Source organism: Ceratotherium simum, chromosome 31 (assembly GCF_057802395.1).
Source record: "Ceratotherium simum simum isolate JZ-2026a chromosome 31, ASM5780239v1, whole genome shotgun sequence".
Taxonomy (NCBI): domain Eukaryota; kingdom Metazoa; phylum Chordata; class Mammalia; order Perissodactyla; family Rhinocerotidae; genus Ceratotherium; species Ceratotherium simum.
The window spans coordinates 35077252-35091897 of NC_141930.1; positions in this window are offsets into that span (position 1 = coordinate 35077252).

Sequence of the window (14646 nt, forward strand, 5' to 3'; positions counted from 1 at the left end):
GAACCGTATCTCCTTTTTTCTTAGTGAGTCTGGCTAGTGATTTGTCAACTTTGTTTATGACTCAAAGAACCAGTTCTTAGTTTCATTGCTTTTATCTCCTGTTTTTTTGGTTTCTATTTCATTTATTTCTTCTATAATTTTTATTATTTCCCTCCTTCTGCTGACTTTGGGCTTTGTTCTTCTTTTTCTAATTCTGTTAGGTATACTTTAAGATTACTTATTTGAGATTTTTCTTATTTCTTAAGGTGGGCCTGTATTGCTATGAATTTCCTTCTTAGAACAGCTTTTGATGCATCCCATGTGAGTTGGTATGATGTATTTTTCATTTTCATTAGTTTCCAGATTTCTTTGGATTTCTTCTTTAAGTTCTTCAATGATGCATTAGTTGTTCAGTAGCATGTTATTTAGTTTCCACATATTTGTCACTTCCCAGTCTTTTTCGTGTAATTGATTTCTAGTTTCATAGCATTGTGGTTGGAAAAGATGCTTGATATGATTTCAATCTTCTTAAATTTGTTGAAGTTTGTCTTGTTTCCAAATATATGGTCTGTCTGTGAGAATGTTCCATGCACACTTGAGAAGAATGTGTATTCTGCTGTTTTTGGATGCAGTGTTTGATATATATCTTTTAAGACCATTTGGTCTAGTTTTTCATTTAAGTCACTATTTCCTTGTTGACTTTCTGTCTGGATGATCTAGCCACTGATGTAAGTGGGGTGTTGTTATTATTACTGTGTTGTTGTTAATTTCTCCTTTTAGGTCTATTAATCGTTGCTTTATGTACTTCTGTGCTCCTGTGTTAGGGGCATATATATTTATAAGTGTTATGTACACTTGGTAGAATGCCCCTTTTATCATTATACACTGCTCCTCTTTGCCTCTCATTGCCTTTTTTATCTTGAATTCTACTTTGTCTGATATAAGTATGGCAACATCTGATTTCTTCTGTTTGCCATTAGCTTGGAGTATAATCTTCCACCCCCCCACTCTGAACCTGTGTTTATCTTTAGAGCTGAGATGTGTTTCCTGGAGGCAGCATATTGTTGGGTCTTATTTTTTAATCCAGCCAGCAACTCTGTGTCTTTTGATTGGGGAATTCAATCCATTCACATTTAGAGTGATTATTGATATATGATGACTTAGTGCTACTATTTTATCACTTGTTTTCTGATTGTTCTATATTTCCCTTGTTTCTCATCCCATGTTTTTCCAACTGCCAATTCAGTTTGGTAGTTCTCTATGATGGTTTTCTTAGTTTTTTCTTTACTTACCATTTGTGTCTCTGTTCTGATTATTAGTTTAGTGGTTACCATGAGGTTTGTATAAAAAAATCTCATAGATGAGATAGTCCATTTTCTGATAGCCTCTTATTTCCTTGGTCTAAGTAGGTTCCTTCTCTTCCTCTTCCCCATCTAAGTTATTGTTGTCACAACTTATTCCATTTTGTGTTGTGAGATTGGGGTTAAATGAAGCGATTATAGTTATTTTTGATGTTTTCCTCCCTTTATCTTTAATGTTATAAATAAATGTTTGCTAACCTGTTCTGATAGAGGGCTACAGTTTTCTGATTTTGTTTGTCTATTTGTCTCCTTGTTCAAAGCTTTGTAAACCTTTTCTTTTCTTTTCAGGTATGAGGATTTTCCTGATCATTTCTTGTGTGTTTGGTGGGGAGTCTTATGGGGATTAACTCCTTCAGCTTTTGTTTATTTGGGAAAGTTTTTATTTCTCTTTCATCTCTGAAGGATATTTTTACTGGATAGAGTATTCTTGTCTGAAAGTTTTTGTCTTTCAGAATTTTGAATATATCATTCCACTCTCTCTACCCTGTAAGGTTTCTGCTGAGAAATCTGCTGAAAGCCTGATAGGGGTTCCTTTGTACCTTCTGCCTTGCTGCCCTTAATATTTTTTCTTTGTCATTGACTTTTGCCAGTTTTACTAACATATGCCTTGGAGAAGGTCTTTTTACATTGACGTAATCAGCATTCTATTAGCTTAATTTACATATAATTATAGATATTTCTCCAGGTTTGGGAAGTTTTTAGCTATTATTTCTTTGAAGAAGCTCTCTGCTCCTTTCTCCCTGTCTTTTCCCTCTGGAATACCTATGATCCTTATGTTGCATTTCCTAATTGAGTCAGATATTTCTTGGAGAATTTCTTCATCTCTTTTTAGTCTTAGTTCTCTCTCCTCCTCCACCTGAAGGATTTCAATATTTCTTTCCTATAAATTACTAATTCTGTCCTCCATAATATTAGTTTTGGTTTTTAAGGATTCCAGATTATTTATGTCAATCATTGTATTCTTGATCTCCAACACATCTGATTTTTTATAGTTTTAATCTCTTTTGTGAAGAATAGGCTCTGCTTATTAATTTTATTCCTGAATTCATTGAGCTGTCTTTCTGAGCCTTCTTGTAAGTCATTGAGTTACTTTATGATAACTATTTTGAATTCTCTGTCATTTAAATTGTAAATTTCTGTGACTTCAGGATTTGCTTCTGGTTACTTGTTATTTTCTTTCTGTTCTGGAGTGTTAATATATTTCATCATGCTGTTTGATGGAGTAGACTTATGCTATCACATAGTTGTAGTATCTGGTCACAGATTCCACCTGACACCACTGGGGGGGCGGAGCTGTATATTCTGAACCCACCATGACCCTTGGCTGTTGTGCTGATTGGTTGGAAGTTTTGCCAATAGGGCTGTCTGTGTCTGGCCACTGCTTCTTTACATACATAGGTGCAGGTGCTCTGGTGGGGATCCCCTGCCTTGGCCAACCAGCTGAGCTCATGCACCAGGCAGGATGGTAGCAAGGGGCACATTCTTTCCCAACCATGCTCCCTCTCTGCACTCACTGGCTGCCCACCTGGACTGCTTGGTTTGGTGAGGCCATCCACACAGTGGCTTAGCTGCCTTAGTGTGTGTGTGTGTGTGTGTGTGTGTGTGTGTGTGTGGAGTGTTCCCATGAGCTGGGAGGCAACTCTAAGAGCAAAAGCATTCCTGCAAAGTGCTTCCATTTCCCCCTTTTCCTCTCTGAGTCATGCGATAGCCACCACGCAAGGTCTCGCACTCTGAATCACTGCCACTGGCAAGGGAGAGATCTGCTTATCTCCTTCCACTGCCTCCCAGGGGTCCAGCACCCACATCTTCAGATGTATGGCTGTGTGGATCTCTCATACATCTCTTGTTTTGTGTGGATGTCCTCTATTGGCTTATGCATATGCTTTTCATTGTATCTTAGTGGGGAGAAACTCAAGGAAGAGCTCACTCTGCCTTGATGCTGACATCACTATTTGTAGACATTTTATTTTTATATCCAGCTAGTAAAAAAAAAAATCATTTTACATCAATTCACATGTCATTGCCTCCACTTTCAAGGTAACCAAAATTTATTGTGTGTAACTTTTTTTTTTTGGAAAATGTTTGTGTTACAGTGCTCTGATTTTTCACAAGATTGTTTTTCAACCCAATTCATTTCTAGCATTTTTAATTTATGTAATGATACAAAATACAATCTTAACTTAAACAGATTTGGTTAAATATTATCTCTTTCATTGATCTCTGAGTTGAATGTTCTCCATCTTATTTTATTTCTTCTTTACTTTATGTGCAATAAGCCATTGGGGCTTCTCTAGAAAAAAAGAATTTAATTATATAACTTGTGAGGGATTAGCACTTACAGATCATTGTTTTAATTAAGTTCACATTTTATGTATTTTAAACAGTGTTAATTAAGTAATCCATACATAATCTGAACTCAAATACACAATTGATGTTTTTATAATTATCAGAATTACCATATATCTTTCCCTGAGATTCTCTTCCCTCTGTATATCTTATACTTCTTAAAGGTAAAAATAACTTTCTGAAAGAGAGCTCCAGTAATCATTATCTTCCTTGATTTAAAAGTTAGGCTGGAGTGCACCATATATAAACCTTCATTATGTATTGTGTAATTTAGAATAGTTTTGTAATATAAAAGAAAACCATAGAGTAATGAATGTGACAAATCTATTCATTAATAACTCATCTTGCTTTAATCAAGACATTCGATTGTTAGTATTTGATCTTCATAGAGAAAGAGAATGTGATATAGCTGCATATATGCTTATTCACATATTCATGCTTTTGTTCTAAAAGAATTTTAAGCCTCCTTTCTGAAATCTGAGAGAAATAAATGAATTATAAAGTTCAGATGTAAAATGTAGATATTGTATCTCTATAAGACTTCTTGTTATGGTTTTCTGTCACTGGAATTATGCCACCTATCATTTTCCTTGATCATCAATATCCCATCTGCAGCTGACAGCTGTTGTCAGAAAAGGCTAGAAACAGCTGCTTCCTAATTATGAGGAATATGAATAGAGAGATGTAGAGAAGTCTAAGCTGAATAATTCTTGGGGCTGGTAAAATCTGATTGCTATGATAGAATGCAACAAACAAGTAAAGTGTGATGAATATTTCCTAAAAAATTTCATCCACAGATGAAGAATCTTCTGTCTACGTCTATTATAAAAGTGTGTTTAGATATTCTTCTAAATGCCAAGTAAACATAACTAGGTTATGTTTTATTTATGAATTTTTGTTTAACTAGAAATGTATGGTCTCTAAGTAAAAATTTCAAAAAGGGTTCTCATTCAGAATTGTTCATTTATTCAATTTAAAAACAATGTATTGAGTATACTTTATTTCAACAAGGCAATAGCTATCATTGCCTGTAACAAATAAAAAAGAACTTTGTCAAGGCATTTACCTCTTATTCTATAATTTATTTTGAGATATAAATGGGGTTTTAGCTAGGTATGTACAACTCTCACATATTACTAGTGGGAATGCAAAATGGAACTTGTAGCACTCATGAAGAAGAATTTGACATATCTAATAAAATTATATATGTAATTACCCGCTGGTCCAGCAGTCTCACTTCTAGGAAACTACATCAAAGTAAACTGCCAAAAGATGAATAAACAAATGTATATATAATACTTTTTTGTAACATTATTTTTAAATGTAAAGATCAGAAATAATTCGTGTCCATTTATAGAATACTGGTTTAGTAAATTATGATATAGGCATACAATATAGTGCACAAAATTGTAAAAAGTGTAAAAATACCTCTATAGGCTATTATGGCAAAATCTCCATGCAATATCATTAGGTTTAAAAATATTAGATTGAAGATATCCACATAATTTGAGTATTTTTGTTTTGACTGTCCAAAAAAGGGGTAACTTAAACATAAATCTGTATTCACTTTTATTTTTTAAATGATACTTACACCTCCCACCATGATAGAACAACTGTACTAGAATTTCCCTGCAATAGTAAATGACCTACTAAAATATACAAAATGGTTATTTGCAGACATTGAAAAATTAGAAGCACAGGATTATGATTTCTCAGAGAAGGAAAATCCATGAGGTGAGACCCATATACTCTTTGGATCTCTGCATAGATAAAATTTACTGGAGTTGAAGCAGTACATAGACATGGAACACAAGGAGAGTGTGATAATCCATTTGTACTGTGGAGACAGTAATCATAACTAGGGGGTCTGAAACATCTGGATGTAGTGGGGCAGTTTACTAGAGAAGGAATAGAGTAGGGGGAAGGTAAAGACTGAGATCTGTATTAGCATTCTTTATGAATCCTTGGCTGAGTCATATGGGCTGTACAGGTGCAGTTACTATTGGATTGACAATGGAATAGAAAGAATGGAGGTTGTGCACAGCAGGAAACATTGGAGTTTCAGACCAGCCAGAGTAGAAAGACTTCACTACATACCCAAGGTATTCAAATAAGACAGTAGAATGACCACACTTAAGAATAAGAAATTATACTAAAATAAGGGCTCCTGAAGTCCCCAAGAAATTTTAAAATCAAGGATCAACAAGATCAGTAAACTAACTGTCTACAAGAACAAAATTCAACATCTCTTAAGATAAGACAAGATAATTCAGACTCTTTACAACAGATCATGCACAAGACTAAGCATAGAACAGAAACTAATCAGGCACATGAAAAGCAGAAAAATGTGACCCATATCCAAGAATGAAGTGGTCTGTAGAAATGAACAGTGAGGTCACTCAATGTCAAAATTAGCAGACAAGGACTTTAAAACAGCTATTATAAATATGTCAAAGTCTTAAAGACTTAAATGGAGCATCTAAGCAAAGAAATAAAACTATAAAAAAGAATCAATTGAAAATTGTAAAAAAGAATTACAATACCTGAAACCGAAAAAATAAAAAGTTTGATGGGTTTAACAGTAGACTGAGACCACCAAAGAAAAAGTTAGTAAATATCAAGAGAGATTAATAAAAGTTATCTAGTATGAAAATAGAAACAAAAATGATTTTACAAAAAGGAATAAAGACTTACTGATATGAGACAATATCAACTCATGGGGGGCCGGCCCTGTGGCTTGGTGGTTAAGTGCGCGCGCTGCAATGCTAGTGGCCCGGGTTCGGATCCCGGGTGCACATTGAGGCACCACTTCTCCGTCCATCCTGAGGCCGAGTCCCACATACAGCGACTAGAAGGATGTGCAGCTGTGACATACAACTATCTACTGGGGCTTTGGGGGGAAAAAATAAAAATAAATAAAATCTTCAACTCATGGAGCATATATGTAATTGAGGCCCAGAAGAATGGGAAGAAGATGGACAACATCAAAACATATGAAGAAATAATGATTAAAAATTTGCTAAATTTGGTGAAAAACATTTACCTATAAATGTAAGACACTCTGTGAATCCAAATCAAAATATAGACAAAACAATAAAAGCAAAACTGAGCATGTCAGTGTCAAACTGTTGAAAACAAAGGTAAGAAAAAATCCAAAAATTTCTAGGAAAAAAGACACATCTGACATTCATAAGCAACAAGAGGAAGTCAGATTTAAAAAATGACACTTTTGAAGTACTGAAAAGAAATGAAATACCAGCACAGAATTCTATATCCAGGGAAAATATCCTTGAAAAATGATAATGAGGTCAAGACAAGTCAGATAAATAAATTCTTCAAATCCATGCATCAAAAGAGAAATCACAAGTGTAATTCAAATATACTTCAAACTGAATGAAAATAAAATATACAGAAATTTCTGGGAAATCAGAAGTGTCACGCTAAACTTTTCATCGACACACAAGGGACACACTGCAGTGAGGACTTAGAAATCTGGAAAGAGCATCAGTTCACTCTTACTACAAGAAAAGTTGGGTAATCAACAGAATGACAACTTTACATGAATTCATTAGAGATTTGAAAACACGGTGTAACCATCTAGTCTAAAACCTAAGAAAAGACAACACTCCAAAGAGAAACAAAACACAAATGGGAGGAAAGTAAGGGAACTATGCAACAAGAAGAATGTAACTAAAATTTCTAATGAATTTTGAAAGGCCAAGTGTGGGCTAGCATGAGAATAGAGAGCCCCTGAGAGTTACACACAAATGGCATTTGTACCACTATCATGATTTTCTCCACTGAACCTAAATGTACTCATGAGAAAGATTAGTGGCAGGACAGGAGGCTAAAAAAACCTTCTGTTTGTGATTCAGGCCTAGAGGAAGGGATCAGCCACTGTGATGGGAAAGGCATGAAGCCTCACTGGAACTTTCTGCGTGATCTCCTCCAGGAACAAAGAGTTTTAAGGTGTTAGGGAAAAGGCAGCAAACATTATCACTTGGAGGCATGGGTGGAGAACAATTAATACTGTGGAAAGAGAACAAAAATAACATTCTACTTCCAACAAATGGTGAAATAACCCACCAGGAACCCCAGACCACCAGAGATTCATTACTGCCAGAAAGGGAGAAAACTCTCCTGTACAGACTCACCAAAGATACAAAGACGATTTTGACTACTATTTGGAGGAAGGGAAGAATCCCTGAGAAATCCTCACCTCCATGATCCAGGGTCTCAAGATCTGTCTAAGACCGAGATTGAATTAGAACAACAGAAATACCCTCTCAGTGCCCTTTACCACTTGGAGAGTACACACTGTGTAACAAAGAGCAGGAGTCTACTTCTGCAGGTAGGGCAAAAGCATGGAGAAAGACGTCTTTTCTGAAGTGCAATTTTGTAGAGAAAAACTAAAGCAGAGGGTGAAACAGAAACATAAAAAAAAAATTTTTAAACTTTCATCAACCAAATCTCTGGTGCAAGAAAACACTAGAAGAAGTTGAAGCCTTGCACATACATCTTTCAGAAAAAGTGAAGAAATTCCTCTTACATCACTTGATGAGACCAGTCTAACGCTTATACAAAAAGTTGACTGACATTACAGGTAAATGAAATTACAGACTCAAAAATTATTAATTTATAAAAATATGCAAATTTTACTTGTAAAATATTAGTATATTGATTTACATTGTTTTTATAAAATAAAAAACATCACGACAGGGTTTATTCAAATTGTGCAAGTTTAGTGAACAGCTGAAACTATTCAATATTATTGCTCACGTTAACAAAATGAAGCAGAAAAATCATGACCATCCTAATAAATGCAGGAAGGCATTTTTAGAAATTTAATATCCATGGTTTAAAAAATCCTGAGCAGGGGGCTGGCCCGCTGGCACAAGAGGTTAAGTGCGTGCGCTCCGCTGCAGCGGCCCAGGGTTCGTTGGTTCCAATTCTGGGCGTGCACCAATGCACCGCTTGTTAAGCCATGCTGTGGTGGCGTCCCATATAAAGTGGAGGAAGATAGGCACAGATGTTAGCCCAGGGCCAGTCTTCCTCAGCAAAAAAGAGAAGGATTGGCATCGGATGTTAGCTCAGGGCTGATCTCCCTCACAGGAAAAAAAAAAAAAAATCCTGAGCAAACTGTAACTAGAAGGAAACTTCCTCAATTTAATAGAAGACATCCACAAATAAATCAAGAGCTAACACCATACTAAATGATAAAACAAGAAATATATTTTCCTGAAGACTGAAGTAGAGCACTGATGTCCACTCTTACCAATATTTTTTAAAATTTCAAAGTTCTTGGCCAGTGCAATTACGCAGGAAAAGGAAAACAACAACAAAAAATGGACCAGGCAAGGCAAACGGTGAGCCATAAGATATGAGTAACAAATGGCGTGATCACTGACTCCAGTTTATTGTCTTAAAGGAGTTCCAGACACAGAGAGGAGGGACCTATGCACAGCCTGTCAAATTTGCTGACTTAAGGAGTCAGAGCTAAAAGTCTGGTGTGACCAAGCTGGCAAGAAATTGCAGGAAAGAATTCTAGAGCAGAGAGAGATGCAGTTAGAGAACCACGGAGATCTGCAGAAGATTCCTCTAAAGTATTTAGCAGAGGACTGATCAGTAAATGTATAAGAGAAAACTACCTGAGATCTGGGAAAGAAGCAACCAAAAGGATAAAAGGGAACAGTGTCTGCCACCTATGCAGGGCCAGCAGTGGTGCTTATCCCACTAGCTATACTGATTTACAGATCAGGGGGGGTGTAGGACCTAGGGAAGTCTTCCATCAGCAAGGGGGAATAATCAGCACTAGACTGAGAAATGTTGCAGACCTGTGCAACGTATAAAAACCAAGATCCAAAAGGATTATGGTATTTTTCAATGCTAACAATTATTAAGCATATATGCATCTAAACTATATGAAGCACACAAAAGATATGAATCAAAAATGACAGAATTAAAAGTAGAAATAGACAATTCAACAATTATGTTGGAGATTATACCTGTTTCTCAACAAGTGACAGAATAAGTAGACAAAAAATAAGCATGTATATTGAAGACTTGAACAACATAATCAGACTTGACCCAATTGTCTTTATAGAGCACTACACAAAAAACCAGCAAAATAAACCATCTTGTTAAGTGCGCACACATTATTTAACAAGGTAGACTATATTCTTGGCCCTAAAACACATTTCAATAAATTCAAGAGGAATCAAATCATGCAAATTGTGTTCTCTGTCCACAGTGGAATTAAGTTAGAAATCAACAAAAGATCCCTGGAAAATCTGCAAAAATTTGGAAACTATTATCTCACTTTTAATAACCAATGGGTTAAAGAAAAAAATCAAAAGGGAAAACAGAAAGTATTTTGAACTGAGTGAAAATAAAAACAAAACATTTCAAGAGTTAATAGATGCCATTAAAACAGTATTTAGAGGAAATTTATAGCACTTAAAATTTATATTAGAGAGGAAAAAATGCCTAAAGTAAGTGACTTCAGCTATCTTTTAAAAAGTTCAATCAAAAAGAGCAAATTAGGGGCCGGCCCTGTGGCATAGCGGTTAAGTGCACGCGTTCCATTGCTGGCAGCCCAGGTTCAGATCCTAGGCATGCAGCGAGGCACCGCTTGTCAGGCCATGCTGTGGCGGCGTCCCATATAAAGCGGAGGAAGATGGGCACAGATGTTAGCCCAGGGCCAGTCTTCCTCAGCAAAAAGAGAAGGATTGTCATGGATGTTAGCTCAGGGCTGATCTTCCTCACAAAAAAAAAAAAAAAAAGAAGAGCAAATTAAACCCAAAGAAAGTAGACGAAAGGAAATAATATAGACCAAAGCAGAAAAATATATCACATACAAAAAGCAAAATATATAAAATCAAAGCAATTAAGAACTGGTTCTTCCAGAAGATCAATAAAATCCATAGACTTTATTCCTACCAGACTGAGCAGAACTAAAAATAGAAGGCGCAAATTGACAGTCTCAAGGATAAGAGGTGATATCACAACAGATCCTACAGATATTAAAAATGCAAGAACATATTATGGCAAACTATTTCTTCATAGTTATATTTGCCTACAAATTGGATAACTTAGATGAATAATACAGATGCATTAAAGACACAAACTATCAGAGGTAACTCAAGAAGAAATAGATAATCTGAATAGCCCAATATCTCTTAAATAAATTATAGTGAAACAGGACAAAGAATATTTTAGGCCCAGATGGTTTCACTGGTGAATTATTACCAACATTTAAGGAAGAAATAATACCAGTTCTATGTTAACCTTTCCAGAAAATAGAAGAGAATGGAAAATATGCTAACTCATTTTTTGAGGCCAGTATACCCTAATAACAAAATGACAGAAATACATTACAAAAATGAAAACTTCAGAACAATATTCCTCATAAACATAAATGGAAAAATACTAAACCAGTTATTAGCAATGTTAATCCAGCAATTATATAAAAAGAATAACATATCACAATTAAGCAGTGTTTATCTTAAGAAATCCAGCATAATTTAACAGTAAAACTCAATTGGTACAATATACCACATTAATACATTAAAAAGAAAAGAATAAAACTACGTTCATCTTGGAAGATGCAGAAAAATGATCTGACACAATCCATCATCCTTTCATGAAAAATCTCTGAACAAAGTAGGATAAATGAAAAGTTCCTCAAACTTACAATGTGTTATCTTCAAAGAACTTGCGGCTAACATCATCCTTAATGGTAAAAGAACGAATGCTTAATTCTTAAAATCAGGAAAAAACAAGAATGTCTTCTCTCACCACTCTATTCAGCAATGTACTGAAGGCTTCAATTAGTGCAATCAGACAAGAAAGAATAATAAATGTCATCCAAATGAAAAAGAAATAAAACCAGGGCCGTCCTGGTGGCGCAAGCAGTTAAGTCCGCGTGCTCTGCTGTGATGGCCCAGGGTTCGCCAGCTCCATCCAGGAGCGCACCAACGCACTGCTTGTCAAGCCATGCTCTGGCAGCGTCCGATATAAAGTGGAGGAAGATGGGCATAGATGTTAGCCCAGGGCCAGTCTTCCTCAGCAAAAAGAGGAGGATTGGCAGATGTTAGCTCAGGGCCAATCTTCCTTACCAAAAAAAAAAAAAAATCTATAATAATCAAGACAAAGTGATCTTAGCACAAAATTAGTCTTTCAATCCATGAACACAAAATTTCTTTCCATTTATTTACGTCTTCTTTGATTTCTTTCAACAGCGTCTTCTTGTTTTCAGAGTACAGGTCTTTCACCACCTTGGGTAAATTTACTTCTAGGTATTTTATTCTTTTTATTGTTATTGTAAATGGGATTGTATTCTTGATTTTTCTTTCTGCTAGTTCATAAAAATGCAACTAATTTTTGTATGTTAATTTTGTATTGTGCAACTTTACTGTATTTGTTAATTATTTCTAATAGCTTATTGGTAGTTTCTTAGGGTTTCTATATACAAAATCATATCATCCACAAATAGTAACAATTTTACTTCTTCCTTTCCAATTTGAAGATATTTTAATTTTTTTGCCTAATTTCTCTGACTAGGACTTACAATATTATGTTGAATAAGAATGATGAGAGTGGGCATCTTTGTCTTCTTCCTGTTTTTAGAGGGATAGCTTTCAGGTTTTTTACCATTGAGTATGATGTTAGCTGTGAATTTGTCATGTATGGCCTCAACTATGTTGAGGTACTTTCCTTCTATACCCATTTTATTGAGAGTTTTTATCATAAATGATGCTGAAACTTGTCAAACGCTTTCTCTGCATCTATTGAGATGATCACGTGATTTTTATTCCTTATTTTGTTAATGTGGTGTATCACATTGATTGATTTTCCAATGTTGAACCCTCCTTGCATCCCTAGAATAAATCCCACTTGACTGTAATATATGATTCTTTTAATGAATTATTGTAGTTGATTTGTTAATATTTTATTGAGGATTTTTGCATCTATGTTCATGAGTGATATTGGCACATAATTTTTCTTTTTTATGCAGTCCTTGTCTGGTTTGGGTACCTGGGTAACGTTGGCCTCATAGAATGAGTTAGGAAGCAGCCCTTCCTCTTCAAGATTTTGGAAGAGTATGAGAAGGATAGGTATTAAATCTTCTAAATGTTTGGTAGAATCCACCAAAGAAACTGTTTGGTCCCGAACTTTTGTCTTTTGAGAGGTTTTGATTACTATTTCAATCTCTTTACTAGTGATTGGTCTATTCAGACTCTCTATTTCTTTTTGATTCACTTTTGGGAGGTTGTAGATGCTAAGAATTTATCCATTTCTTCTAGGTTGCCCAATTTGTTGGTGTATAGCTTTTATAGTGTTCTCTCCTAATCCTTTGTATTTCTGTGGTATTTGTTTTAATTTTTCCTTTCATTTCTGATTTTAATTGCTTGAACCTTCTCTCTTTTTTTCTTAGTCAGTCTAGCTAAGGATTTGTCAACTTTTTTTTATCTTTTCAAAGAACTGGGTCTTAGTTTCATTAGTCTTTTCTATTGTCTGTTTAGTCTCTATATAATTTCTTTCCACTTCGATTTTTTATTATTTGCTTCCATCTACTGACTTTGGGCTTCATTTGTTCTTCATTTTTTAGTTCTTTTAGGTGTAGTGTTAGATTGTTCATTTGAGATTTTTTTTGTTATTCGAGGTAGGGCTGTATTGCTATAAACTTCCCTAGTAATACTGCTTTGTTGTATCCCATAGATTTTGTTATGTTGTGCTTTCATTTTCATTTTTCTCCAAGTATTTTTTTACTTCTCCTTTGATTTCTCCATTGATCCAAGAGCTGGTCAGTAGTGTGTTGTTTAGTTTCCAAACATTTGTGTCTTTTCCAGCTTTCTTCTTGCAGTTGATTTCTAGTTTCATACCATTGTGGCCGGAGAAGATACTTGATATTATTTCAATCTTTTAAAATTTGTTGAGACTTTTTTGTTTCTCAACATAAGATCTATCTTTGAGAATGTTCCATGTCCACTTGAGAAGAATGTGTATTCTGCTACTTTTGGTGGAATGTTCTATGTATATTTATTAAGTCAATCTGTTCTAGTGTTTCATTTAAAGCCAATGTTTCCTTGTTGACTTTCTGCCTGAATGATCTATCCATTGATGTAAGTATGATATTTAAGTTTCTTTAATTCTAATAATTGCATTATGTACTTTGGTGCTCCTATATGCTTATATATTAATAAATATTATGTCTTCTTGATGAATTGTCCCCTTTATTATTATATAAAGTCCATCTTTGTCTTCTGTTATATTCTTTAGCTTGAAGACTGTTTTGTGTGATATAAGTATCAAACACCTGCTTTTTATTTGGTTGCGACTTGCTTGGAGTATTGTTGTCCATCCCTTCAATTTGAGCCTGTTTTTCTTTAGAGCTGAGATGGGTCTTCTGGAGGCAGCATATTGTAGGTTCTTGTTTTATTTTTAGTCCATCCAGCCACTCTCTGTCTTTTGATTGAGGAATTCACTTCCTTTCCACTTAAGATAATTATTGATATATAAGGGCTTAATACTGCCATTTTATCTTTTGTTTTCTGGTTGTTCTATGTTTTCCTTCTTTTTCCTTGTATTAAATGTCTGCCATTTAAGTTTGGTAGTTTTCTATAATATGTTTCTTAGTTTCCTCTTTTATATGTTTTGTGACTCTGCTCTGAATTTTTCTTGTGTGGTTATCATGAGGTTTGTATAAAAGAACTCATGGATGAGATAGTTCTTTTTCTGCTGATAGCATCTTATCTTCATTTGCCTATGGAAGTTTATCCTTTTCCTCTTCCCCTTCTATGTTTTTGTTGTCACACATAATCCCTTCATGTATTGTAATTTTATTACCAAATTGAAGTGGTTATAGTTACTTTTAATACTTTCCTTCCCTTTAACCTTTATGTTATAATTAAGTGTTTATTAACCTATTTTGACACAGAGTTTCAATTTTATGATTATA